General features: G+C 40.3%; 1 long non-coding RNA gene across 3 annotated transcripts in view; it reads left to right on the top strand.

The window, feature by feature from the left end:
- LOC112550224 overlaps window positions 1-21,623 on the top strand; it is a 30,748-nt gene extending 9,125 nt beyond the window's left edge. Inside the window, exons 3-5 of one of the 3 annotated variants that reach the window (XR_003093945.1) lie at window positions 10,917-11,204; window positions 18,688-18,882; window positions 19,165-21,623. This is a non-coding gene — a long non-coding RNA (uncharacterized LOC112550224). The remainder of the gene's footprint in view (window positions 1-10,916; window positions 11,205-18,687; window positions 18,883-19,164) is intronic. The other 2 variants (XR_003093946.1, XR_003093944.1) reach the window with 2 other exon arrangements.
- Window positions 21,624-26,796: the final 5,173 nt, after the last annotated feature.

Genomic DNA, 26,796 nt, shown 5'->3' with positions numbered 1-26,796 from the left:
TATGATTTGGTCTACGTCCAGGTCCTCTTCTAGGTCTCCAAAACAGCTGGCCCGATGGCTTCTTTCCTCGTGATCATTCGTCTTCGTAATCAGTTGTCGGATAACCTCTTCTAGGTGTGGCCAATCTATATCCAACAGCATAGGGCAGGGCAATGTTTCAGCCAAACCCACTGGGATCTCTTCAGTATGTCCAAGTACCGAGAGTTTTACCCTCTTCTGCTCATATGTATAGGCGGTGCCATGCATGCAGATTATGCATACCGGGCTTTCGGGGCTCCCCAGGTGTGGGGGAAACATCTCCTTGAGTATCATCGATTGGGAGCAGCCCGTGTCTACAATGGCGGGTATAATCGTGCTGCCTATTTTCACTTCCACCACAGGCTTGGCTTTTTGGCCTTGTCCTTTGTGTCATCCAAAACTACAGTCCATCTTCTCATCGTGTGCATCGTTCACAGAAGTTGGAGCCTGGGACTGCCTAGGGCAAAAACAGGATGTATGTCCCTTCTCTCCATAATGATAGCATGTTAGCTCTCAGAAGCTCCATACACACCCCTCCATCCATGCGTTCTCACCGCATCATGGCTGAATGGGGTTGTTCTGCCAGATCCCCGGTGTTGGGCCACCTGCCAGGTCTTGTTTGGGAATTTCCCCTTCTCCTTCAGCCGACACATAATCCTTTGCTAGCCGTAGCACTTCCTCCGTGGTTTTAGGCTGATGGCGCTGCACCCATCTCTGAGAGCTGCCACTAAGGTCCGTCAGGAACTGGTCCAGGATGATCAGATCTATTATTTCCTGGGTGGTGTGCATTTCTGGCTGCATCCAGCATTCGGCCAAATCCTGCAGTGTCTGAGCCAGTAATTGAGGCTGTGCTCCTTCGGGGCCCTTCTGCACTCTAAATTTGTGTCGATAGGTCTCTGGGGAGATCTCTAAATGGTATAGAATCGCTTCTTTAACTTTTTTGTAATCCCGGGCCTCCACCCTGCTAAGGGCTCAGTAGGCGGCTTGTGCTGGACCGATAAGGAGTGGCCCCAGCCTGGCCGCCCAACTTCCAGGGTCCCACTTAGCGGCCATAGCCACTCTCTTGAAAGACTCCAGATAGGCTTCTACATCATCTTTGGTGGACATGCAGGGCAGCCTGGTGCCTCTGCCTTCTCTCCCAGTTAGCATCTGTTGTGCCTCAATTTTCTCGCATAAATCTTGCTGGCGTGAAAACAACCGTATTTGAGCCTCTGCCTCTTCGGTCCACATCTGTACCATCTCCTCCTACTGTGCTTGCTGGCCTTGGAGGAGTCTTAACGTAAGGTTGTGGGCTTGCTGCCAATTGGTGGGGACCTACGTATCCACAGTTTCCATTATGGATCCTCAGTTCCTGGCTAATCCACCATTTCGTTATCGGGTTAGCAGGATACCGCCCGTTCCTCTGGTTCTCACCTGCCACGACTTGGATCGCAGCAGCTGGAGTTCCTCAGTAGGTAATTGGTTGTGTTGCTGACCTGCCATCTAAATGGTCCCTCATTCTCGGCGTCTCTCTGGGCCTCAGATCCCTCTGCAGGGGTCCTCTTCCTCTGTGGTCTCGAACAACCCCCTCTTCCATCTGTTGGTGCCCGAAAGCATTTTCTGCAGGACCTCCCCCTTCTTTTATCCCCAGAAACAGCGTTCCATTGGCCGGCCTTGAGTGATGTGGGGAATCCTCCCCCACCTGCCCAGGAATCATCGTTAAGTTTTTCCCAAGTAACAGGGCTCCCAACAGGGACCCTGTTACAATAAATAATATAAATGACTATGATATAAGCTAAAATACTTTATTTGTCTCTGATATCAGAGAGCCCAGCCATATAATTTAGAAATTGGAAAAAATAATTTTATGGGATTTCTAGGGAATATAGATGATAATGGAGAGGCTGACTTGCTGCAGCTTGGTCTGATGGAAGGTCCCTTGTGGTGTAATTAGGGAAAACAGCGGTGGGTGGGGCAAGCCCCAGGTGTTGACTTAGGCTTCTTTTCAGACTGACGCTACTGTCCTAGTATTCCGATATGAATTAGATATCTGGTTAAATGGAAACATGTTCCCTGAGTTTAGATGGTATGTCTAAATCACGATTGAAAGCTCACTGAGGTAAATGAATGCTCCTCTTGACATCAGCAAACTTTTGATTGGGCCTTCCACCTAACTAGTGGAAAGAAAATGATTATAGTGTAGGGATTTCCCAGTAAAATTGGATGCCTATAATTAGACATCTTCTCTGTGTATGCTGTATGAGAGAAGACAGAGTATAAGAGAAGTGATGAGAGTTGGGTGCCTAACTAGTATTTGTACTATTGAAAATATTCCCCTGGTTTTTCCTAGTTTTTACATGAAGACAACAAGAGATTTTCCAGTTGAAAGTCTGTGGGCCATATTCAAGGAAAAGAAAATCTAAGAGTTTTAAGTATGTGTTACTAATGCCTTTTTCCAGCTTCCTTATCATGAACGCTTTATCAACTTAGTTTCCTCTAGCCCAGTGGTTTTCAACCTGTGGTCCGCAGACCCTGGGGGTCTATAGAATATGTCTAATGGGTCCATGAAAGATGACAATGATCAATCAAAAGTATGTGACTATCCACACTTACAATTCAAAGGAGTCCATACCTCCATTCAAAAATTTTTAAGGGTCCGCAAATGAAAAAATGTCGGAAACCACACCTCTAGGCCTGTGGTTTCAACTGGGATCTGTGGCCACAAGAAAATATCTCTGGAGAACCCCGTGGGACCCCTAAAATTAAATCTGTGAGATCAGAGCAGGAGATGTCTGCTACATTCCGCACTTGCAGTACACTTCCTGTTCAGATTCTCTTCTCTTCCTCACAGACATTTCTTCACCTCTCAGTGACCTTTGCATAACTTTGCATTCCCAACATTTGTGTGTCTAAAAACTTCATAATTTTGGAAGGGGGAGCCAGTGGATGCCAAATCTGATCCACTTGCCATTTATGATTGCACACTTTAACCCCAAACTGTAAAACCCAGGCCAGCAAACAGTGAAAACCAGCATGAGTAACCCTCAGAACCTACATACTAATGAGGGTATACAGATAAAAACTACACAATGTTTTCATTGTAGAACATCACCATAGTCAAGCTTGTTTTCAGAATCTGGTATAAACTGCTCTAGATGGATTAAAATTATACTAAGTCTAGACCTACCAGCTACAAAAATAATAAAGTTATTTGCTTCCTGGACAGAAGTATTGGCTATTCATCCTGAATAATTCAAAGTAAATTGATTCCAAGATGCTGCCTGACTTCTCTTCCCAGCTTTCTGATCCACTGCATAGCTTGACAAGACCCACACACCAATTTGACAGCATGATCATATAATTCATTTTCTTTTCATAGTGATCTGCCAACTTGCCCATCAAGTATATTAAGACCCCTTTTCACTAAGGGGTCTAAAATCTGAAGTTTTTGCCTTAATCCTCCTTGAACTGACTCAAAACGGCTGAATTCTTGGTGGGGGGGGCAGGAAATATCTTCACAGCAAATGGTAATTTAATGAGCAAGGCATGAAAACACAGCAAGTTTGGCTTCAAAATGTCTTGAGATCTGAAAGTAATCCATGACAGGCCATATGTCTGTAAGTCTTGATGTATGTGTATGAAACAACATGAAAGCTTGTTGAGGTTTGTAAAAAGTAACAGTAAGTCATGCTTATAAAGAGAGACAACCAGCACAGAATCCCAAAGGACAAAAAGAGTAGTTGAAAATGGGCTACCCAGATCGTTAATGATGGACAGACTATAATATTGCACATTGATGTATTATTACAAAATTAAAGAATATCTTAGTTCTATTTCTTCACTAGATCCTACACAGTTTTAATTCTATTTTTTTTATTTTGCGCTGACATTTTATACAGATATTTTCTAGAAAGCATTTCTACATAAGTTGAAAAAGAAAATTTGTACACAAAAGAAAAATATGTTCTAACCTTATGAAAGAATCAAATGTTTACAGGTGCAAGATATAGAGTGATTGTGGACACAAAAATAGACAAGTGCCAATAGAAAATGAAGTAGACAACATAAGAATCAAACAAAACTTAGGTTAGGGAAAGTTTGCTAAGGGGCAGCTATAAAGAATTGATTAAGCTTTTGGTGGGAGGGAGGAAAAGTGTCTCCGGGATCATTAGTTCCAGGTACAAAGAATAATACGAGCTGCTTTGCTGTGGAGAGGTATACAAAACAGCTGTAACAAATTTCTGCACCTCTAAATATCTTAAGCCCTAAATCCTACTTTGCATAAAGACGTCTTAGGAGATTAGAGATCAGAAACCGAGACTTTGCCCCCTCAATGGTGTTTCTGCATTTTGCTTTTAATAGCCCTTGAATAAAATGGAGAGAGAGCACTGTGGGAAGTCTAGCACCAAGTAGGGTAATGCCTACTTCCCTGAACCACAAAACCAAGCTTCCTCTGGCTTGTTCTCATTCCAGACTCATATACCTTCCCATCTTGATTACTCAGTGAACAACCTTCAATGCAAGGGATGGAATGTAGTGTGTTAAGGCACTTTGCTGAGAAGTCGTAGATACATGTTCCAACCCTTTCAGGATGAAAAGGACCTGCAGGAGCTTTAGTCTCCCGGTTCCTGGGCAAGTGCTCTAGCCTTCAAGCTACTAGGTTAAAAGGTAGTAGTGTCCTCATTCTCTCTCATAGCTGGCCCACCTGTTTATCCTCTGACCACAGTTACTGGGCACATCTACATGTCACCATATGGTGATGTTGCTACACTGCTGTGCTTTATTACTGCTTTTTAGAAGTACTAAAGCGTGGTGCAATAACTGCCCGTACTGTTCCATACACATGGCACACGTTTAGATTTTGCCGCTACTTCAATGTAGCAGCGCACTAAAATGGGAGACACGCCACTACCGCAAACTACCTGCTGATCACATGTAGACTCACGTGGTCAATACATTGCCGTAGTGTGCCATACAGCAACATAGCACGTCACTATGATGACGTAGGGCAATGTGTAGACACCCTCAGGGACTTATACATAGCCTACTCAGACAGAATAAGATAACCACAGAGCATACATGGATATAGTGGATCCTTTTTGGGTGTGCTTAGAAGAATAAATCTTATCATCCAGGTGGAAATAAAATCTAAACTCTGTGTCAGGGACAAAAATGCCTCTTAGATGGCTGAATAATCACTGCCTCATTATCTTTTAAACACCTTCAGATGAAATAGGATTGGACCTCCATGCACAGAGACGCATCTTCAATGGGCACAGCAGTAGGACAATATTTGCTAAAACTTACAAAACCCTATAATTCCTGTTGATTGAGCAAGTGTCTAGGACCCACTAGTGGTCAATGCATGCATTAAGTGAAGATACAAGTAAATCAGCAACAGTGACTGCATCTTCATGAGACTCTGACTGAGCAGTAGATACAACTGCTCAGTAGCATTGCATGGCAAAAACCATGATGCAACGCTACTGTACAGTAGTATTAGGCTATTGTGCAATAGCATCACAAAAAAGGCATTCATCGGTGCTTATACAAGTACATTTATACAAGTACATATATAAGCATGTACATTTATATGTAATTTATACAAGCACTAAACGACTGTGCAGTAATGACTGTGCAGTGAGCGTCTCATGTAGACTCAGCTAGTGTTTCCTCCTGGTGTATATAGTGGAATAGCAGGGAAAAAAATCACTCTCACAAAGGATCATTTCTCTGTAGCATGCTGATAAAGAAACCATGCATAGTTATCTACAACTGGGAAACAGTCAAGGGAACCACAACATTTTAAGTGCAGTCACTGTTTAAGGGGAAAAACAACAACAATGCTTGGTTGCAGATAAAGCTACCTGTTGACAGCAAAGAGCAATGATCCAAGTATACTGTAAGTAATCTTTTAGAAATCTAACCAGCCCAGATTTTTTTTTAAAAAACCTAATATTTAATGAATACAAAGAAAAACAAATAGCAACAAAAATGCTCAGCAGAGTATTAAACATGATAATTGCCATGTGTTAAAAGCACCAGCTATAAGCAAAACTGTGAAGTTAATAGTACCACTTCAATTAACTTGTTTTATCATTAGAAGTCAAGGAACTGAAAAAGAAATGCTTTAAAGTGATCTTAGCTTACCCTTTTCTCTCAATTTTTCTATTTAAAATACAACCTTAATCCCCTGATTTACACTAAATAATACAAATGGTGGGCCAAATATACCCATCTAAAGCTTAAATGGAGTAGAAATAGGCATCTTTGCCACACAGGCTGATTCAGCAGTTCTGCCTGATTTCCCAGGGTTGTAAGTAGACCTTTTAATGCTTTCCCCTGGAGTAAAAAAGTGAATACTTTGGGAGCATGACTAATTCAGTCCCACATGCTGTGAATCGACAACGCTTAAATCCTAGGCTAGAAGGGAGCAGCTGACCTTTACAACTCCATGTCATATCTCACAGTAGCAGGGTGCAAGTATGATGATCCTAAGGCAACTTTTGGAACCAGGGATTCAGCCTTCCTATACCTCAGAGTATTTTTCTTGGAGCAAAGGCTTTTTACTTGGGTGCTCCATTTAACAGTCTTAAACTCAAAAGTGTGTGGATTGATTATTATTTGTCTCCTTGGCAATTATGGTCTACCTTGACAGAAAACAACCAGGTATACTTTTCCGTTGAACTATTAGGTCCTTATTTTATTAAAAAATAATTTTAACTTCAAAACTCACAAATTTCTGAGAATGTCAGATGTTTTAACGTATGGCTCACAAACTAATTTAATCATCACATATGTCTAAGAAGTTGCTGTTATTAGAATAATATTGACAATATGGAACACTATTTGCACATTTTTTATGTCTACTGTTACTTATTGTCTTTTGAAAAACAAATTATTTGACTTGTAGGACTATATCATAGTAGATGTTCAGATGATATTCTATTTCTTTCAGATCTTTCTCCAGTCCAGTTTAAATATACATTATGGATATTGCAGATCAGCTTCATTTTCTTGTTTCCTGCCCTTAACTGTAAAACAACACAAAGAGAAGAAGCTTGTGAAAATGTGTTTCACTTTTAGCAGCCTGTAAGTGGGTTGGTGTGCCTGTTGCCTTTCAGGCTGGCTTTGCTCCTGCTTGGGAGCTCCTCAGCCAGTCCTCTAAATGCAAACATAGTCCTTGCACCAAAAAAATAAATAACCTAGCAAACAAAACTTTTAGCCTTCTCCATGTGGTAAGAGGTGCCCTTTCGCTCTGGCCCAGTACTCTCTAAGCTTATTTGGGTTCCAGTCTACCTCCTCCCTACAAACTGCTCCTTCAACAAGCTCCTGGTTCTCTGCTCTCCCTCCTCTAGTTCCTATGGGTTTCTGGCCTGTGGGCTATATGTTTGATGCCTCTGGCTTAGATTCTTTCTGCTTCTTTCCCAGATCTGAGGAAGGGTACTTTGTGCCTGAAAACGTGTCTAACATCTCTCCTACCTATAGAGTTCACCCAATAAAAGATATCACAAGAAACCTTTAAACCTTAAACTAAGCCCACCGGGGGATTGGTGGACAACCACAAGAGCAAGCCTGCTAGGCAATAGCTACAAATCCAACAGGCTAGGGCACCCAAGGGATTCCACTCCTACCCCAGCCTTGGAACGGTGTCCTCCTGGGAATGTGAGGAAGCCTAGGGCTCCCAATGGGATGCTTATGTGTCTTCACACCAATGCCAGGAGCTTGGGGAACAAATAGGAAGAACTGGTCCTCTTACTAAACAAGAAAGACTATGATCTCATAAGGATAACAGAAACCTGGTGGGACTCCACCTATGACTGGGCCACAGGAATAGATGGCTATACCTTGTATAGGAGAGATCATGCAGATAAAAAGGGTGGGGGTATAACTCTCTCTGTCAAGCATAGCAACACATCCATGCAAGCTGACATTGGCACCCAGGGAGGGTGACTAGAGACGCTCTGAGTTAAAATATTTGGGGAATGTGGCACAGGGGACACAATGGTAGGAGTCTACTATAGACCCCCAACCAGGAACAAGAGATTAACCAAGAATTTCCCAGGGAACTGGCTGAGGGTACATGCTCTCAGTGCATGGTTGTCATGGGAGACTTCAGCTACCCAGACATCTCGTGGGAAGAGCACCCAGCTAAATCCAAACAGTCGCAAAGCTTCCTCACATGCGTGGACAAACTCTACCTGACCCAAGAAGTCTATGAACCCACAAGAGGTAAATCGCTGCTGGACCTGGTACTGGCTAAAGGGGATGACCTAGTCAGCAACCTAAAGATTGAAGGAAAGCTGGAAGACAGTAACCACGAGCTGATCACTTTTATTACCCATTGCAAAGCTAGCAACCCAGTCAGCAATGCAGAAGTCCTCAACTTTAGGAAAGCTGACTTTAATAAGCTCAGGAGGCTTGTTGTCAAGGCCCTAAGGGACCAAAATTTGGCAGGGAGAGGAGTCCTAGAGGAGTAGTTGCTCCTTAAGGGAGCGATCCTGGAGGCAAAAGGGATGTCCATCCCATCTCAAGGATAGGTAGCAAAAGGGCACAGCAACCCCCTTGGCTCAGCAGGGAACTCATGGACCTCCTAAGCCAAAAAAGAGAGGCTTATAAAGGATGGAAGATAGGAATCACCACAAAGGAGGATTATTCTGCACTGGTCTGTACCTGTAGGGATCGAACCAGGAAAGCCAAGGCTGCAACCGAGCTCCACCTGGCTACACATATCAAGGACAATAAAAAGTCCTTTTTTAGATATGTGGGGAGTCGGAAGAAAAGCAAGGGTAATATTGGACCCCTGCTAAACCAAATGGGACAACTGACAACTGACTCCCAGGAAAAAGCTAACCTGTTTAATGGGTACTTCGCGTTGGTTTTTCATCAACCGCAAGGGTCCGCCTTGCCTAGCAAGATGTGGGACAGCCAGGGTGAGGGTGAAATTATACCCAGCATCAGTGTAGACCTTGTAAAGGAACACCATGAGAGGTTGAACACCTTCAAGTCACTGGGTTCTGATGGATTGCACCCCAGAGTATTTAAGGAGTTGGCAGGAGTCATAGCCCAACCACTAGCCAAGATTTTTGAAAACACTTGGCATTCAGGTGAAGTACCTGAAGACTGGAAGTAGGCTAATGTGCTGCCCATCTTCAAGAAAGGGAGGAAAGCAGATCCAGGTAACTACAGACTAATCAGCTTTACCTCAATCCTTGGTAAGATTCTGGAAAAAATCATCAAAGAGTCCATTCTTGACAAGCTGGCTGATGGCAACATCCTGAGTGACAGCCAGCATGGCTTTGTTGCATGTCTTGCCTGACCAATCTCATCTCCTTCTACGACCAGGTGACATATCACCTGGACAAGAGAGAAGAGATTGATGTCATATATCTGGATTTCAGAAAAGCCTTTGATCTGGTGTCCCACAATCTCCTCTTAGAAAAATTGGCCAACTGTGGTCTTGGCTACATCACAGTCTGATGGCTGGAGAATTGGCTCTGAGGCCAGACTCAGAGAGTGATGGTCGATGGAAGCGAATCATCACGGTGCTCCATGACCAGTGGTCTCCCCCAAGGCACGGTCCTTGGACCTGTTCTCTTCAACGTCTTTATCAATGACATGGATACAAGTGTTGGAAGTGGACTGGCCAAGTTTGCCAATGACACCAAACTTTAGGGTAAAGCGTCCACACCTGAGGATAGACTGGTGATCCCGGCTGACTTGGATAGGCTGAAAAAGTGGGCGGATACAAACCTGATGACATTCAATACCAACAAATGTAAGATACTCCACCTTGGGGAAAAAAACCCGCAGTATGCTTATAGTCTTAGCAGTGCTACACTCGCTAGCACCAAGGCTGAAAGGGACTTGGGGGTCATGATTGACCACAAGATGAACATGAGCCACCAATGTGATGTTACAGCTGGTAAAGCAAACCAAACTCTGGCTTGCATCCATAGATGCTTCTCAAGTCAAACTCAGGATGTCATCCTTCTGCTGTACTCAGCTTTGGTGAGGCTGCAGCTGGAGTCTACTGCATCCAATTCTGGGCTCCACAATTCAGGAAGGATGTGGAGAAGCTTGAGAGAGTCCAGAGGAGAGCCACACACATGATCAGAGGGCAGAAGAACAGGCCTTATGAAGAGAGGCTGAGAGCCATGGGGCTATTCAGCCTGGAAAAGTGCAGGCTCAGGGGAGACCTGGTGGCAGCCTGTAAGTACATCAGGAGTGTGCATCAGGATCTGGAGGAATGTCTGTTCACCAGGGCGCCCCAAGGGATGACAAGGACCAACGGTCACAAACTCCTCCAAGACCGTTTTAGGCTGGACATAAGAAAAAACTTCTTTACTATCTGAGCCCCCAAGGCCTGGAATAGGCTCCCTCTAGAGGTGGTGCAAGCACCTACTCTGGACTCCTTTAAAAAGCACTTGGATGCTTATCTTGCTGGGATCCTTTGACCCCAGCTGACTTCCTTCCCTTGGGGCAGGGGGCTGGACATGGTGATCTCCCAAGGTCCCTTTCAGCCCTAATGTCTATGAAATCTATGAAACCTTGCTTGTTGCATATTTTCCAGATCAGCATGGCTACAAGAGAACTCCAGGTTCATATACATTAGCAAGTATCTAATTACTTAGGCTGTGGTTAACAGACAGTGAGGAGAAGGCCAGAGAAGTTAATCCCCTCCTCCCCTCTCTGCTGTCAGCAAAGTGAGTGAGATCCTGCTCCATATCATACACAAGTATATCCTTTTCCTCACATAAGAAAGGGAGAAAAAAGAAAGCTAAGGTATAAAGTGCCATTAACTAAAGACAGCTACCAAAACAGAAGACAGAAGACTTCCTCATCAATGGAAAAATCATGGCACAATAGCAGGATGTCATTTCATGATTACTGTGTGATTTCTGTTTGATGTCCTGCAGCCCCATTGGACATGGTGTTCATCAGTGGTCAGGCAAACCAGGACTGAACCAACATAACCCCGCTCATCCTGAAGAGGCAGCTATTTGGGGCCACTACTGCTTGGGCCACTGCCATTCCAGCACCCACTTGCCTCAATGCCACCGCTGCTGCCTCTGTCACCACCAATGCATCTGCTGCTGCCATTACTAATGTCCCCGCTTCTACCACCTTTGCTGCCACTGCCTCTGCCACCACTTGTCACACGGATCTGACCTGCAGGAAGCCCCATAGTACAGATCAGGCCCAGGGTAAGTTTGACACACCTGCCACTGACTAATGATTTCAGTATGCTCTAACTGATGTCTCTAACGTCTCTACTCCACAGGAGATAAAAATAACCCTTTTTTCTGAATGGTCCTTCTTTACATAATTACATTATCTATTCAAGTGCATTTCTCTTTGGTTGAAACTATTCCTGATAACTTCTCTTTGCTCCTAATTTATAGGTCTTCTACACTCCTCAAAGTACCTCTTTCTTTTACATGTGGAGTTAAACACAAGTCATTGGGGGTTTTTTTCTGGTATGTAGCTTGGACTGTTTCTGCTTCTTTCCCAGACCTGAGAAAGGGTACTTGTGCCCAAAAGCTTGTCTGATATCTTGCCCTACTATACAGTTGGTCCAGTAAAGGTATCACCAAAAAAAACCTTGCTTCTTGTCCATGTGGGAAAGCCTACTACTGCATGACCACATTGTCTGTGTTAGCATGCTGTTCACAGAGTGCGTCTACACAGGCCCCTGACTCAACATTTGGTACCACGCAGTCCCCACTGGTACTGCACAGTCCCCGTGGCACACAGTTATTTTTAGACACTACATCGCCATAGCGACGAGCTACATCACTGTAGCTCATCGTTACAGTGACATAACGTCTTGTGTAGACGCACCCACTGAGTTTTTGTCTGCATTACCACTACAGGTGACCACAACAATCAATATCCATAATAAGGCTCATATCCCAAAATTAACTGGAGTCACATTTACAAGGTCTAGTTTGGGGGCAAAAATGTTGGTTTTTCCTTAGATCTGGGGGAAGAAATTCATTCCAGGTAATAACCAAGCTGGTACATGCTGAAGGAATACATCTTCCTCTCCCTAATTACCAGGACCAAATACTGCTGCTTTTTATGAAGGCAGTAATTAGTTTGTTTGTTTTTTCAAACCTCTGCATAAGTTGCTGCCATAAGACAGTGGCAAGTATTTCAGAGGTTAGTTTGCAGTCAAAGAAGATGGAGGAAGTGGCTTTCAGTTATGAGTAGCTTAACAGAATACAGAGTGGTTAGAAGAGGCTACCAGCTGGGAGCATTTGGACTTGCAAGTGGGGACCTGGTAAGCAGTCCCTACACCAAGTGATGCTTCAAGCAACAATCACAAGCACTTATAGATGGGACCAAATGTCCATCATTGATTGTGATGGAAACTTGGGAGGGCCAGCATCATACCAGATCTTTTACATGAAAAAAAATACATTAATTGGACTACAGGAGAACCTTGCCCCAACATTTGTACAGCTGACCACCCAGATGAGAGAAACATGTTGCTATCCCCCAGTGGAGACTGACAACCCCAGACTGCTAGAGATCTGTGGACAAGCAGAACGGTGTGGGAAATTTAATTAAAGAAAACTCTACTGTACTGGTCTGCTGTAAACTTTGGATTTGCATTTTCAGTTCATTACTTCCCCTCCATTTTAAACAGTATCTTTGAGGAGTGAGGGGTAAGGAATAGGTGATGATCATAATTGTGCTGCCTTCATCCATACTAAAGGTTCAGTTGGGGCTGCCTGACCTGAACAAGCAACTTTACAGGAGATGGGGAAGGGGGCACCAAGGGGCTCTTCCTGACCAGCATGTTTAAAGCCATACATGAAGTAGAGCAGGGAAGCTAGTTTGAATTTCCTGGGCAGGGGGAGCCCATCAGCTCCAGGCCACACATTCAATTTAAAGCACCATACCAACCAGCCACAAAGATATTCCACATGTAATGGCTCTTTTTATATACAATGTGGAACATTTTGGAGTTGGCTTGCCATTTTAGGTTGATAAATTGATCGACTTTGTAGCATGTTACCACTAATTACATGATAAATGTAACATCTGCTAGGGACCTTAGTTACTCTACCCAGCAGCAAGAGGTTACTAAACACATCAGCATGTGTGGTAAAATATAGTTGCTTCATACTAAACCAGTATGTTTAGTAAAACACATTTGCAGGGAAATGAGTGAAAATTTGTATTGTGGTAGAGTTTCAAGCTGTTCATAATGAATTTAGTACACACCTTCACAGAAATATAAAACTATAAATATATAATAGAGATCCACTGATGGTAAGGAAATTCAGCCACTACCATCAAAGCTATGTTTGAATCTGAAAATTAAGATTAAAAATATCTGGATCCCTTTACTAATGTCTCAGACAAAGAATATGTATATTTTAAAGTACTATATCTGCGTGTATCTTTGTAGTTTCTTACTAAGTGTTCATTAGTAATTAAAGTTAATTAATTAATTAGTGCTTAACATCATCAGTAACTAGCTAATAGCCAAACTTCAATAGAGTGAAATGTCATCTCTGTTCAGGCTGACCATATAATTAGCTGAACAACCCAATTTGGTAAATTTGAATTAAGTTGTTTCTTATGTAACTTGGCTGTCTAAATACTACTTTAGTTTTGTCAGCAGTATACTAAAAACAAAAAAATGAAATTTCTCTTTTATTTATGTGAAAAAGCCATTTCCTTTTTTTAGAAACCAAGAATATTCTATCATCACCTTTTTCTAAGATTGGAATTATGTAGTGTTAATCTTTCATGTACCATGTTCTGAGGCATCTTCTAGAACACTGAGGGGTGATATTTTAACAATAATTCTCACATCATACCATCTCCTTAATTGATTTTATGCCATTTGCTAAGTCATTTTCTAAGTTTAAACACTGGACACAAAATGGGGGTTGAATTTCTTCTTGCTGAGAAGAAGAGGCTTTCCTTTTTATATGGCTACAGATTTTCCATGCATTATCAATGGTGCTATGTTAAATCAAGTTTGTACTTTTTTACAGAAGCAAGCATAGAGTCATAGAAAAGTAGGGCTGGAGGGGACCTCCGGAGGCCATCTAGTCCAGACCCCTCTTCAAGGCAGGATTGTATCTATCCACACTATCCCATAGCCTCATTTGAAATTTGTTTTTGTAGCAAAAACTGTTCACAGAAAGAAGTACTCTTTCCATGTTTTCTAACATACTCTTTCCTTTTTCTTTTTGTATTCTATCAGTGTTAATGCTGACTATTATACCAATTGATTATTAAGGCCTGACTCACCATTCCTTTACATCAATGTTACCTTATTGAAATTAAGGAAGGTTTACTGACATACAGCTTATTTTACGGAGTAAAGAATCAGGCCCAAAATTGTGAAGTGCCTTAATTGATCAAGGAAACAGATAAATCAATTAACAGTTCAAACCAAGATATGTGATGATCTGGAATTTAGATTTGCCTGAGTAGTTTGTAACACTTAAACATGTAATACAGACCTTGATTATTGGATTCTAATTTGCTGAGTTACTTTCAGAGACGATGACCAATTAAAACCCATCAATAATTCATTTTTCTCCTAGTCCATTTTAGCTTTGTAGAACTAAGATAGTCTCCCTAAAGGCCCAAGCCCTTGTAACTCTCTTCTCCTGTCCCAGTGAAGGAAATAATATGAATATTATTTCAAACTTGTATAAAGGCTGAACATAGTCATAAATTTTTAGAACTAAATTATCTAATTCAAACACTGCATAATACACTGGGGAGCTTCCAAAATAAGAAAAAAGTAGAATATCACACTGGAGAGCAGTATTGTTCTGATCACACAGGATTTGTCTATGTATAATTTAAAACACATCTATCTAGCTGCCAGAAAATTGGGAGAATCTCAGTGGAACTAGATGATTTAACTTAAAAAGAGTTGAAATTTCTGAAAGGTCAGGTGGAAAGAATTCAAAAGAAAAATTCAGAAAAATCTGGTACAAGGACTGATTCTTTCCTTTCTTGGCCCAGAAGTCAACCATCTCCTTCCAGTCCTTGCCCTAAACTCAGACCTATAAGATATACCTACAGTAAATGTTCTGAAGCTACTGAGCTTGTCAGATAAAAAGAAAACTCTGTACCTTTGCCAGGAAAAAGCATACAAAAGCCTAGAAAGACTTTTTTCTCCTTTTTTTCATTTAGCTACATATCACTGTAGAAAACAAATTATAATAAATATCATTTAAAACTGGAATTGCTACCTATTGTTATTAATTGGGTTAACCATTGCTGAAACTGGTGTATAGAATCATAAAAAATTAGGGTTGGAAGGGACTTCAGGAGGTCATCTAGTCCAACCCCTGCTCAGAGCAGGATCATCTCCACTAAATCATTGTAATTGGGTCTTAAAAACCTCCAAAGATAGAGATTCCACAACCTCTCTGGGTAACCTGTTCCAGTGCTTTACTACTCTCCTAGTGAGAAAGTTTTTCCTAATATCCAAACTAAACTTCTCTTGATGCAACTTGACACTGTTGCTCCTTGTTTTGTCATCTGCCACCACTGAGAACAGTCCAGCTCCATCCTATCTGGAACCACCCTTCAGGTAGTTGAAGGCTACTATTAAATCCATCCCCCTCTCCCACCTGGTCTTCTTCAGAGTAAATAAGCCCGGCTTCCTCAGCCTCTCCTCATACATCATGTGCCCCAGCCCCCTCATCATTTTTGTTACTCTCCACTGGACTTTCTCCAATTTGTCTATTATCTTTCTGTAGTGGGGGCGCCCAAAATTGGACACAGTACTCCAGATGTGGCCTCACCAGTGCCCAACAGAAGGAAAGAATCACTTCCCTCAGTCTAATGGCAGCACTTGTACTGATGCAGCCCAGTATGCCATTAGCCTTTTTGGCAACAAGGGCACACTGTTGTCTCCTATTCAGCTTATTGTCCACTCTAACTCCAGGTCCTTTTTCGCAGCGCTGCTGCCCAGCCAGTCAGACACAAGTCCCAGTACATGGGATTGTTTTGTCCAAAGAGCAGGAAATCGCACTCCTTTGTTGAACCTCATGAGATTTCTTTGGCCGAATCCTCCAATTTGTCTAAACCAATTTGTCTAGGTCTCTCTGAATCCTAGCCCTACCCTCTAGCATATCTACTACTCCCCCAGCTTGGGCAGGCTTGGTTAGGGATGATGGATAGATAAAAGCCAAAGAAGCTAGGGCACTGATTGGTTTGGAACTAGATTGTCTGGGTGTCTGTGAGTGGAACATTAAAAATAAGAGAAAGAAAAGCTATGAGATAAGGCAATAAGGAGCAATACACATAGCTGGTGTTCTGGTATCATGGCTCTGGATGAGAAAGATTTTGGGTCAAATTCTGGATCGCTGGCTTTGAGAGATGAGCAAATAAATTCTCTTATGCTTTGTGATTTGTCTTCTGTTCAGGGAAACAGAATTTTGCACCTTCTTTGTAAATAAACAGGTTGTATGAAAGTGTTTCTATTTTCATTTTTTTTCTCCCAATGAGAACAACCCAAAGGGCCCTTCACTTTACAAATTACTTGGGCCAAAAAGGGTTTACACTCTGAAGATAAATATATGGTCAGAGAATGGCTTATCTTATCCATATAGTAATTCCACTCTGAAATCCTATTTTTTAAACCACAATACAGTAGACCAAATCTTTTTAAACTCTGTAAAGTGAAACTATTCTACAATGGGAGCATAAACTTTACATGCCTCTAGAAATTGGTGTTTTAATAGAGACAATCAGTAAAATGATATATACATTCAACAGTTAAAATACATTACAGGGATTAGAAAATATTATAATAATTTAAATTTTAAAGTTGATCATTATTGTAATATTAAGTGTGACAGGAGAAGCACCTTCAGGATATTAACATATTGAAAAAAATGGGACCAAATGTCTCCGAAGATTGTTAGTAGTATTATGGTGCTTTTTGCCTATAAATTTTTCATTTGAATCCATTATGGGTCAGAGACTGAAAGTCACAACCACCTGAAATCTCTTCAGTGATGTATCTTAAATGAGTTTGAGAATTTAAGCTTAAGCTTAGTTCACATAAATCCACAATCGCACTGAAACTGGAAGACTTGCTGAAACCCTCAACAGGGAAGCCAAGGACCAAGAAATTATTGAATCTAAACAATACTCTCTCTCAGAAGTTGTGCTTTCAGCCTGGTCTATTCCAAAGTGCTAAAAACTTGTCTTCTTTCAGTATAGTTTGCAGCATGTCTTCATGCTCAGTTTTGAGTTCTGCCAGCACAACTTATTGTTTTTTCCAGCAAATCTAAACCAGTAGCCTGAGTGAGATAAGCCCTCTAGGAATACATGTCTAGGCTTAATGCCCACGTTAACATAGATGTATCTGTACCAGTACAAGCAGTCCTCCAGTAAGCAGCCAGTAATGAAACTGTCCCTGCAGCACCAATCACTCCTGTCAAATTTAGGAACCCTACTAGTCAGAAATAACAGTAGCTGGAAGCCTTCTCCCCATTTAAAATCCTCAGGATGTTTTGAAAATGCCTCTTTTCTCGCTAGTTCATATTTGTAAGGATACTTGTACTGGCACTGTTTCTGTTCCACTTCACTCTTGTACTACTACATGGTCTAGGAAAAGGTAATAGGTTTCCTTGACCTCTGCAGGAAAGACTGCATGCTTATCTGTGGAATTTGCAAAGGACATGGAGGTTAGGAAGTACAGTAAGATGAAGGCAAAAACAAAGGAATAACAACAACTTAGCAAAAGACAAAAGGAGCACAACCACCAATTTGGAACTTCCTCCAAGATATGCTTGCATTATGAATGCACCAACTGCACACCCACCTTGGACCCCAGTGCCTTCCTGCTAACAACTGTGGATATGCACTGTGACCTAAAATGTCAACTGAGCAAGAATCAGTGAGGGTGGGGACTCAGATAATGCCAGAAACAAGAACCAAGTGTTCTCTGAGACCCATCTGGACACCCTGAAAAGGATGCAGGTAGTTAACTGGTGCATTAATGCTGGCCATTTGTTTACTTTTTCCATTGTCCTTGAAACATCACCTCCTTCTCCCCTGCCAAAATAATGGCTAACTTTGCATGGGAACAAAACAATTCTGTTTTGAACTAATCAGTTTATTTTAAGAGTATAGCATGGCATCACTAGGCAACCGTCTGAATACAGGAGAATAGAAATTTTGTAAAAGAGAAATAAAATATAAGCAAAGCAGTTATTTTAATTTATAGTGAAGTTAGCAAGTGAGCATTTTCTACACACTTTTATAGAACAGGCTTACTCCAAATCAGTAAAATGCAGTGTCATAAAATATTATAGTAACAAAATGGAAAGCACTTGCAATGATTCTGAACTACAGTGAAACAGATGAGTGAGCATTTTCAATACTTAATTTTACAAAGCTTACTTGTTTTGAACCAACCAAACAAATCAAATGCGGTAACACAGGAAAAATAGAACCAACACAGTATAATATAACAGGGTAAAAAAAAATCTGGACATATTTTAAACTGTTGTTACTTGCATTAAGGTTCAGGAAAGAGAGAGAAACTGTGTGTTAAAATCATGACATACATTAATTGGTGGGCACAGCTTGCAGAGAAGGTGATTGATCTTAGCAGACTGCAAAGCTGTGCATGCTGGCAAAATTTCACAGAATTTTTCCAACAGGTTGTATTTAATCTTTTTCCAGGCATTTCTCCGAGCTGCCTTGTTTATTCTGTCATAGTAGGACACCTTCCCATGCCGTTCTGCAAAGACCTTTTAGGATATCATTTGAAGAACAGGAAGCAAACAGACCAGGCCAACCACAAGCCTTGTCAAACAGTTGTATATTCTGGCCTTTTGAGATCCTCATCAATATATACTCAAGGATCAAAATGCTTTTGTAAGTGTGTACACTATCTTGAAAGTTACCAAGGAATACTACACCCAGCCACTCATGACTACTGATGCTCAAAAGTGCCTTCAAGTATACAGTACACACAGTCTTGTGTGCACATACACAAAGGCTGTGAACACATATCACAGTTAAAGGCTCATGAAGCAAGGGTGATTGTGAGAATCTTATGCGTTTAGTTGAGTAGATATAAAGGGTTATAGTAGTTATCTTCTTCTGTCTGATATTCTTGCTTTCACCTAACAATGACCTTGTTTGTCTGTTTATCAGTAACCTCAACTAAGATATCTTTCAAGAGCATCTCTTCTATACCGGCTGAATGACTGCTGAACAACTCAGCAAGATAAGAAAAAGGAAGAAAAAGGACAAGAGAAGATATACTGATCCAGGCTGCCCAGTGAGACTCAAGAATGGTGGAAGTATATGCATGAGCAAAGGCATAAAAAATGATAGAAAAAAAAGAGAGGAATTGAGAGATGCAACAGGATTTCTTGCAGCAGTAAAAAAAACAAAACAAAAAAACAAAAACAAAAAAAACAGACTTGGATTTTAGAGTGCATTATTGATCAGAGCATGCGAGGCCAGCAAACTAGTAGCCACTAGACAGCGTAAAGACAGTTCCTTTTGGATATAATTTTTCCCTTCCTCCAGGTCTCCAGTCTTCCTAGCGTGAGTATCTCTGGCATTCAACTCCACTGGATAATATGAAGCAACGCTATGAATACATAGCAGTATTCCCACAATACTGTCTGATGTACTATATTGTAAGACATATTTGCAAATTATTGAGTTTCTGTTGTTATGTATTGTACAATATTATCACTCCTAGCAGTGAATTGTGATGATTTGGGGTAAAATTCCCTGTTCCATCCCATACTCAATTTTTTTTTGTACCACTGTTGTGCATTACTGTCCTCCTTAAGGCTACTTTTTGTACTTTGTGTTTTTGTAAGTGGTATTAATTCCTAGCTTGTGAAAAATCAGATATTTTAATCTACAGTACAAAAATGAAAATTTCCAAAATAAATACCTTTTCTGCCTCCAAAAATACATTTAATCAACCAATTATTGCACATGCAGTACCACAAAGTAACATATAATCTGGCTATTGCAGACTGTCAAAGCATGCCCTTAAGATTTCCACAACCGCACAGCTCATGTAGTATCTCTGTCTCAGGTCGCTCAAAGTCAGCAAACAGCAGACACACCTTGCTCCTCTACTTTGCCAACTGTGTGGTCTCACAGATGGTATGTAAAATACAACATGCAGCAATAACCTCAGATTTTTTTCCTCACTAAGATCCAGACTTTTTATGAGATATCCCTACCCACCCCTCAGTCTTCAAAAGGCATACTCCACCATTATCTTGTATTAGCTCAGCTAATAGTTTAAATGTCCTTCCAACTGTCCCTACTTTATGTCCAGATGCTATAGTTCTGCAAAAGGATCCCTAATCCCATCTTTAACCTGGACAAAGCAGTTCAACTAGTAGGTATAGCTTCCATATTTATGGCAGTAAGATACGATCAGAAGAAAAATGTATACAACCTCCCCACCTCCCCACGAAAACAAAGCAATTATTGGGTAGAACAGAAGGATTTATGGGAATTTTACCCCAAACACCCCAACTTCACTGAGAAGAGTGATTTGTATCATATAAAACATGAAAGCAACCCACTATACGCTTCCATAACATAGTACATCTGACACTGTCATGGGGAGACTATGATACCCACCCACAGTGCCACACACTCTTTGCTGATACACTTTGTTATGAGGAAATGTTGAACCAGTCAAGACAATCAAATGTGGATGCTCTATGCCAAAAAAGCTGACCAGGAGACATAGAGAACAGTTGTTCACCTTCCTCTTTATTCAACCACTCTTTTCAAATCCCTGTTTTGTTAAATTATTGATACATTCCCATCACTTTTCATTGCTTGGTTTGTATCACTGATTCTGGAAGCATGCCAATGAATCATACTGCTTAGTGAACACACAAGCAAACAAAGAGTTATCATTGTGTAGAAGTTATTCTATTCTAAGAAAAACAATTCACCCAATTACCTAATGCCTAAAAGAAATGTCTAAGGAGATTTTCATACATAAACTTCTAACGGACAGGGATTTCAAACTGTCAAGATGTCACTTGAGGAAAATCCAGTGTTTTATAGAGAAGGTATATACTGGCATTTAGCATTTGGAATTGATGTGGCAGGAAAGTGAATAAAGAAATATCTGCCACATTTCCATTCAAAGACTAATCACAATCTAATATGTTAGTAACTTCTTTACTAACATGGAATGGTAAAGTGTTGAGACTAAACTTTTGTACATTTGAATTCAGTTCTGCAAACTGTACAATATGTTTCAAAAGGTCAGCACAAACAATAATGTCTTGTAACTCAGTCTTCTGGATACAACCCTCTTCTAGATACAACCCAGCTAGACTATTTTATCAAATATAGTAATGTGCCGCATTGACCCGTTACCTTTGTGTGTTTTCTCTTTCATTTAATGACTTACATTTATCTTGCCCCTCTGTTTTGGATTTGCGCCCATTATCAGGAACTGAACACCAAGAAAGGAGATAATAAAAAGAAAGGCCCATTCACTACTTTCTAGATAAGCTCAGTTTACATAAGCAAGGCCTAACAGGAAAGGTCAAGACTTCCATCAAAATTCTGTAGAACTAAAGTAAAAAGTAGCAATGCCATGGCAGCTGTTCCCCACACCATCTCTTCATTCATTCCTTCCTGTCTTTTTTCATCTAAATGAGGAAATTAAAACTGAAAGAAAAATAATTCAGCATTTGTAATTTAAAATATATTTTTCTCCTAAAATATGGTAAAAACATACAAACAATAATGATATATATGTACGGTACATTTTTGTTATACTATATCTTTTGTGGGTAACCTAAGAATGTTCAATGTATAAAATATAAGAGTAGCTCTTTTTCTTGCTTATATTGCTAGTATTCTCCTAAGCCTAGTCTCGGTTACAAAAGAATTCTTGTGTAACTAGATTGTGCATGAACGCCGCATGTCCCCAGTGGCTGGGGGGCATGGTGAGCTCCTGCAGGTGGCCATGATGCTGTTGGAGGAGGAGGGGGAACCACCTGCAAAAGCGACTGGCAGCACCAGCCAGCAGCGATTGTGGACCGCTAGCAGTGTCGGTAGTAGGAGGTGGGGGGTGGCGAGCAGCGACCACCCACAGGCGCCACCAGCAGTGTCAGCAGCACCTTTTTGCAGGGGGTGCACTGCCATGGTCAGGGGGTGCACGTGTACCCATGTGCACCCCATACACATTGCCAATGAAATTGTGAGATGATATGGAGTATTGAAACAAAACTTTGTCTACATAGAAGCGCTCAGGAAAATTAATCCAGATAAACTACAATGGAGAATTTCAAGTGCATTATTACACCACATTAGATATTTATGTGGACATTCTCCTTTAGAATAAAATTGGCATGACTTCCAAACTTGGCTAAATTAACCTTTAGTGAGTTTATGTTATCTTTCCTGAGTGTCCTGTGTAGGAACCCTTAAGAGGTGATCCTGCAGATGTGTTATGTGATAAAATGTACAAGAAGGAAGAAATTCTTAATTTTATTGGGTTGCTAGCAATTAGTCTTTTCATTTCCTTGGTTGCAACCTGTCCTGACTCTAGATGCAGATCAAGGCAAAATATGGCATGTATTTTTTTATTTACTAGTAATGACCAAGGATCCTGGTTTTCTCTGATTTTAAAAAATCTCCAATTTTTGGATTTAAAAAAGTAACCCCAAACACACATTTTTTCCATAATTAAAATAAAACACTGTTAATATAGAAATATATATATAGTAGTGTTTCATTTTAATCATGGAAAAATGTGGATTTGGGATTACTTTTTTTAAATCTGAAAATTGGGGATTTTTTATATCAGAGAAAATGAGGATCACTGGTAATGACCATGAGTTGACCATGAGCACAGCCAGAGAGAGAGAGAGAGAGAGAGAGAGAGAGAGAGAGAGTGTGTGTGTGTGTGTGTGTGTGTGTGTGTGTGTAAAGGAAAACCAACATCAGTAGAATAGGGTGTCATTTTAATATAAAAGGTACTAAAGCTCCTAGCCTTGATGAATGCACATCAGACTTTCACAAAACATTTAAAGATCACATATTCCCTCTATTACAGTGTATAAAGCTTTTAATTTTGTGACTGAACAACAAAAAGGTTAAAGAAAATTAAGCCAGCCTCCATTTCAGCATTTTAAATGCAGACAGGGACTCTTGAGACGACCAATTTACAAACCAATCTTTCAGTTCAGTGCAAGCTAAAAATATCTGTCAAAATAACAGCGAAATCCTAGATATGCTACTTCCAAAACTGATCTGTGCAGGCTTTGCAGAAGACAGCTATCTGTCAGATGATACCTATCATGCTTATCTACCCTTGAAAGTTCAGGTGAAGAATGCCTCCCAGAAGCTATCTTAACAACAGAAATAGAAAAACAAGTCAACACAATGAAACAGAAATTTGTTTGCATTGCTAGAAAAAATTGGCTTAGGCAGACGTTTTGTTAGCTGGGCTAACATAACCCTTGGCAATGACCCTTCCTAGTGCATGACATCCGATACAGCCACCCATTGTCACCTTACTGTCTCATTTGTTTCCACAGACCTTAGCTAAGATCTTAGCTTCCAACTGAGTCTATAGAAGGAAAGGCTTCAGCACTGACTCTCTATACATGCCAATTTTATTTTGCCAGGAATCGTAACTTTACCCTGTCAATATTTAAAGATGTATTATCATTACAAGACAATTGGCTGTAAGATCAATAAAATCAAGATTAAGAACAATGCCACTGAAATCTTAAATTGAAAGACAAATACTTTGTGCACTGTAATCTATAAAGGGAACAGCTCTCACAACAAATATTAAGGAGTTCAAATTTCAATTGATATGACTCCATTTCCACTTTAAATTACAAAGCACTTAGGAGACAAATGAAAGTAGATCTGTCTAGATGGAATCGCATTTCTGTATTGCTAATGGGAAAAATTGAAGGTCATGCAATAAATACTCTACCCAGTGCTTTCATTTTCTCTCCTCCCTCCTCCGCCCCCCTCCCTAATGTACCTTTATGGTTTATATTACAACATATAATTGAGAAACTCTAGCTTATCTGGCAGCATAAATAACCCAGTTAAAAATACCAAAACTGATCTGGACTATAAAAAGCATTACATGATTTTGAATGTAAATACTTGGCATCCCGTGTGAGAGAATCATTTTGGATACTGAAATCTTGCAGGTTTTTTTATTCTTACATTAGATAAATATTATTCCTTACTTCTAAATGGTGTAGTATATAGTCAGGTCAAGACTTAATACTGGTGCTTCATTAAGTTTGAGAAATCAAGCATGCACAAATAACAGAATGCAGAATTGAAGTCCTCGCTCATAATCTTGATTCAAATTGTTCATAGTCTTAGTGGAAATATTCCCATATTTGAGAGTCAAAAAATTGAACTAATTCACATTTGGATGTCCTAGATATGTAAATAGAACAGTGGTCTATTCCACAGTTATTTGAATAGACCATAAAAAAGTAAGAGAAATGTTTCACCATTTCTCACTAAATGAGACTTAAATGTTCAAAATATAAAATGACTGAATTGATTTTCTCCAATTCTATCTTGCCTCAGATTACCATAATTCTAAGATATATTTATAATAAAAGTAATCCCTGGTAATAATTTTTAATTACAGCTGATTGGATTCCAGAATTTCCATTCCAGGGGAACTAGAAAAATAATTGAAAATTTGAGATTTCCTTCACAGTGAAATTTCAGCCAAAAAATATTTTAAGTCAATTAAATGATTTCATTTAAATACAAATAAAATGATTTATTTCAATTTTGGATTCTTCAGAATGTATTTTATTTGTATATGTTTGTATTATTTGCATATAATTTATGCTTTTACTGTATTTATAATGTAATTAATTTATTTGAATTTATGTTTGAAAAAATAAGTAATACAAAATAGGCCAAACTAGAAAATTAAGCCATTTAAAATACAATGTATATTTAATATAAATTGAATTAGGTAAATATATAATATACATATAATATACAAGTGAATAAATATATAAAGTTATAAAGTTAAATATATAATATACAGCTGAATTAATGTAAAAGAAAACCATAAAAAAAATATTGAAACTCCCTATTTCAGCCTATCGAAGTGATCTGTTATGTCTTTCTAAAAATCAAAGTCTTTCAGAAAAACAACATCTTTCCTCAAATACTTCAGTTTTACTTAAATTATAGTGGTTAGTCATCAGACTGGCAAATGGTGGTATTTAGATAAATACTTGAACCTAAATGTACCTGATGGTGGTTTTACACCCATATAACTCCACTGATTTTAGTGGAGTTACTACTGATTCAGACTGGTGCATCAGAATTATCAGTATGTAAGCTAAATTGAAAGAACAGTATGAAGAAACAATCGTATTGTAGCATGTTAACTGGAGATGTGGACTTACCCTGGAGTAGGTGACCTTAAGTAATGTCTGTTTGCTGGCTTTGACCCAATTATACATTATAGCTAAACTGGCACAGTTTGCTTCTGTATAGAACAGTGCTGTTTTAGCCCAGTCCAGTTTTCACTTTCTGTAGGTAACAGCAGACAGGTTGGCACGTACCATGCACCAGCAGCTCTACTCTAACTCCCTATCCCCATTCTAACCCAAAGAATAAGCACGCCAGACCTGGAAAAGAAACTGAGTGCTGAAATGGAACTCATCACTGACTATCTCCCCAAGTGGTGCTTAAAGTTTAGCATTGATAAATCAGTATCATCATTCTTACACCTGGGCAGTCGTCGAGCCTAGAGCATGCTAAATATCAGAGTAGGCAACCACATCCTTCCCCAGGAGCCTATTCCAACCTGCCTAAGAGGCACATTAGACCATTCTCTCACCTATAAAGATCACATTCAGAGGTTTATCAGTAAAATCTCTGCACGAGTAGCTGCTTTAAGATATTAAGCCAGCACACCATGAGGTGCCAACTTCTAAGTGCCAAGAACCACAGCACTTGCAATGGTATACCACCAGCAGAATATTGTGCTCCCATGTGGTCCAGAAGCTGTCACACTAAAAAGCTCAACACTATACTTAACAATACACTGAGACTTTAAACAGGCTGCACAACTCTCATGCACACAGATGTATTCCCTATACTTTTGGGCATTAGACCAAGTGATATAAGAAGACAGACCCTAGCATCATTACTGACAATAGAGGCAAGAGATGACAAAAATCACCTGCTCGGTCAACTGTTAACTGAAGACTTGAACAGATCAAGGCTTACAAGGCTTAAAAGTCACAAACTGTTTGTACATGAAGCCCACAAACTCCTGGAAGAGACTGGAGGTACTGAACCAAACCTGTGGGCAGCAATTGAGTGGCCCAACCACTGGGAAAGGTCAGATCTATTTCTATAGCATTTTATACCAATATGAAACAAGTCCCCCATCAAGTATGACCTTGACAATGAAGCACAGGTCAAGGTGAACAGACTGAGATCTGGATATGGACACTTCAAAACACCACTTCACAAGATGAACATCTTGGACAGCCCCCTGGGTGAATTCAGTGTCCAACAAACAACACAGTGTCACAAGCCAAAGGGTGTGGTTTTTGTTTTTGTGTGCTTCGGCACTGCTAAATTGTTCCCGCTAAATTACAGCTTCTTTGCATGGTGGAGTTTTCTGCTGCAAAAGAGAACCCCGGTGCAAGGGAGAATTTCCCGCCAATTTGAAGCTTTCTTTGCAGGGTGCATTTCTTTGTTGCAGCACAGAAATGCTCGTTGCAAAGAGTTCCCGCCATTTGTATGCTAATT

Source organism: Alligator sinensis, unplaced genomic scaffold (assembly GCF_000455745.1).
Source record: "Alligator sinensis unplaced genomic scaffold, ASM45574v1 scaffold30_1, whole genome shotgun sequence".
NCBI lineage: Eukaryota > Metazoa > Chordata > Crocodylia > Alligatoridae > Alligator > Alligator sinensis.
The sequence above is the reverse complement of the archived record's forward strand: the minus strand, read 5'-3'. Positions and strand labels throughout refer to the sequence as shown.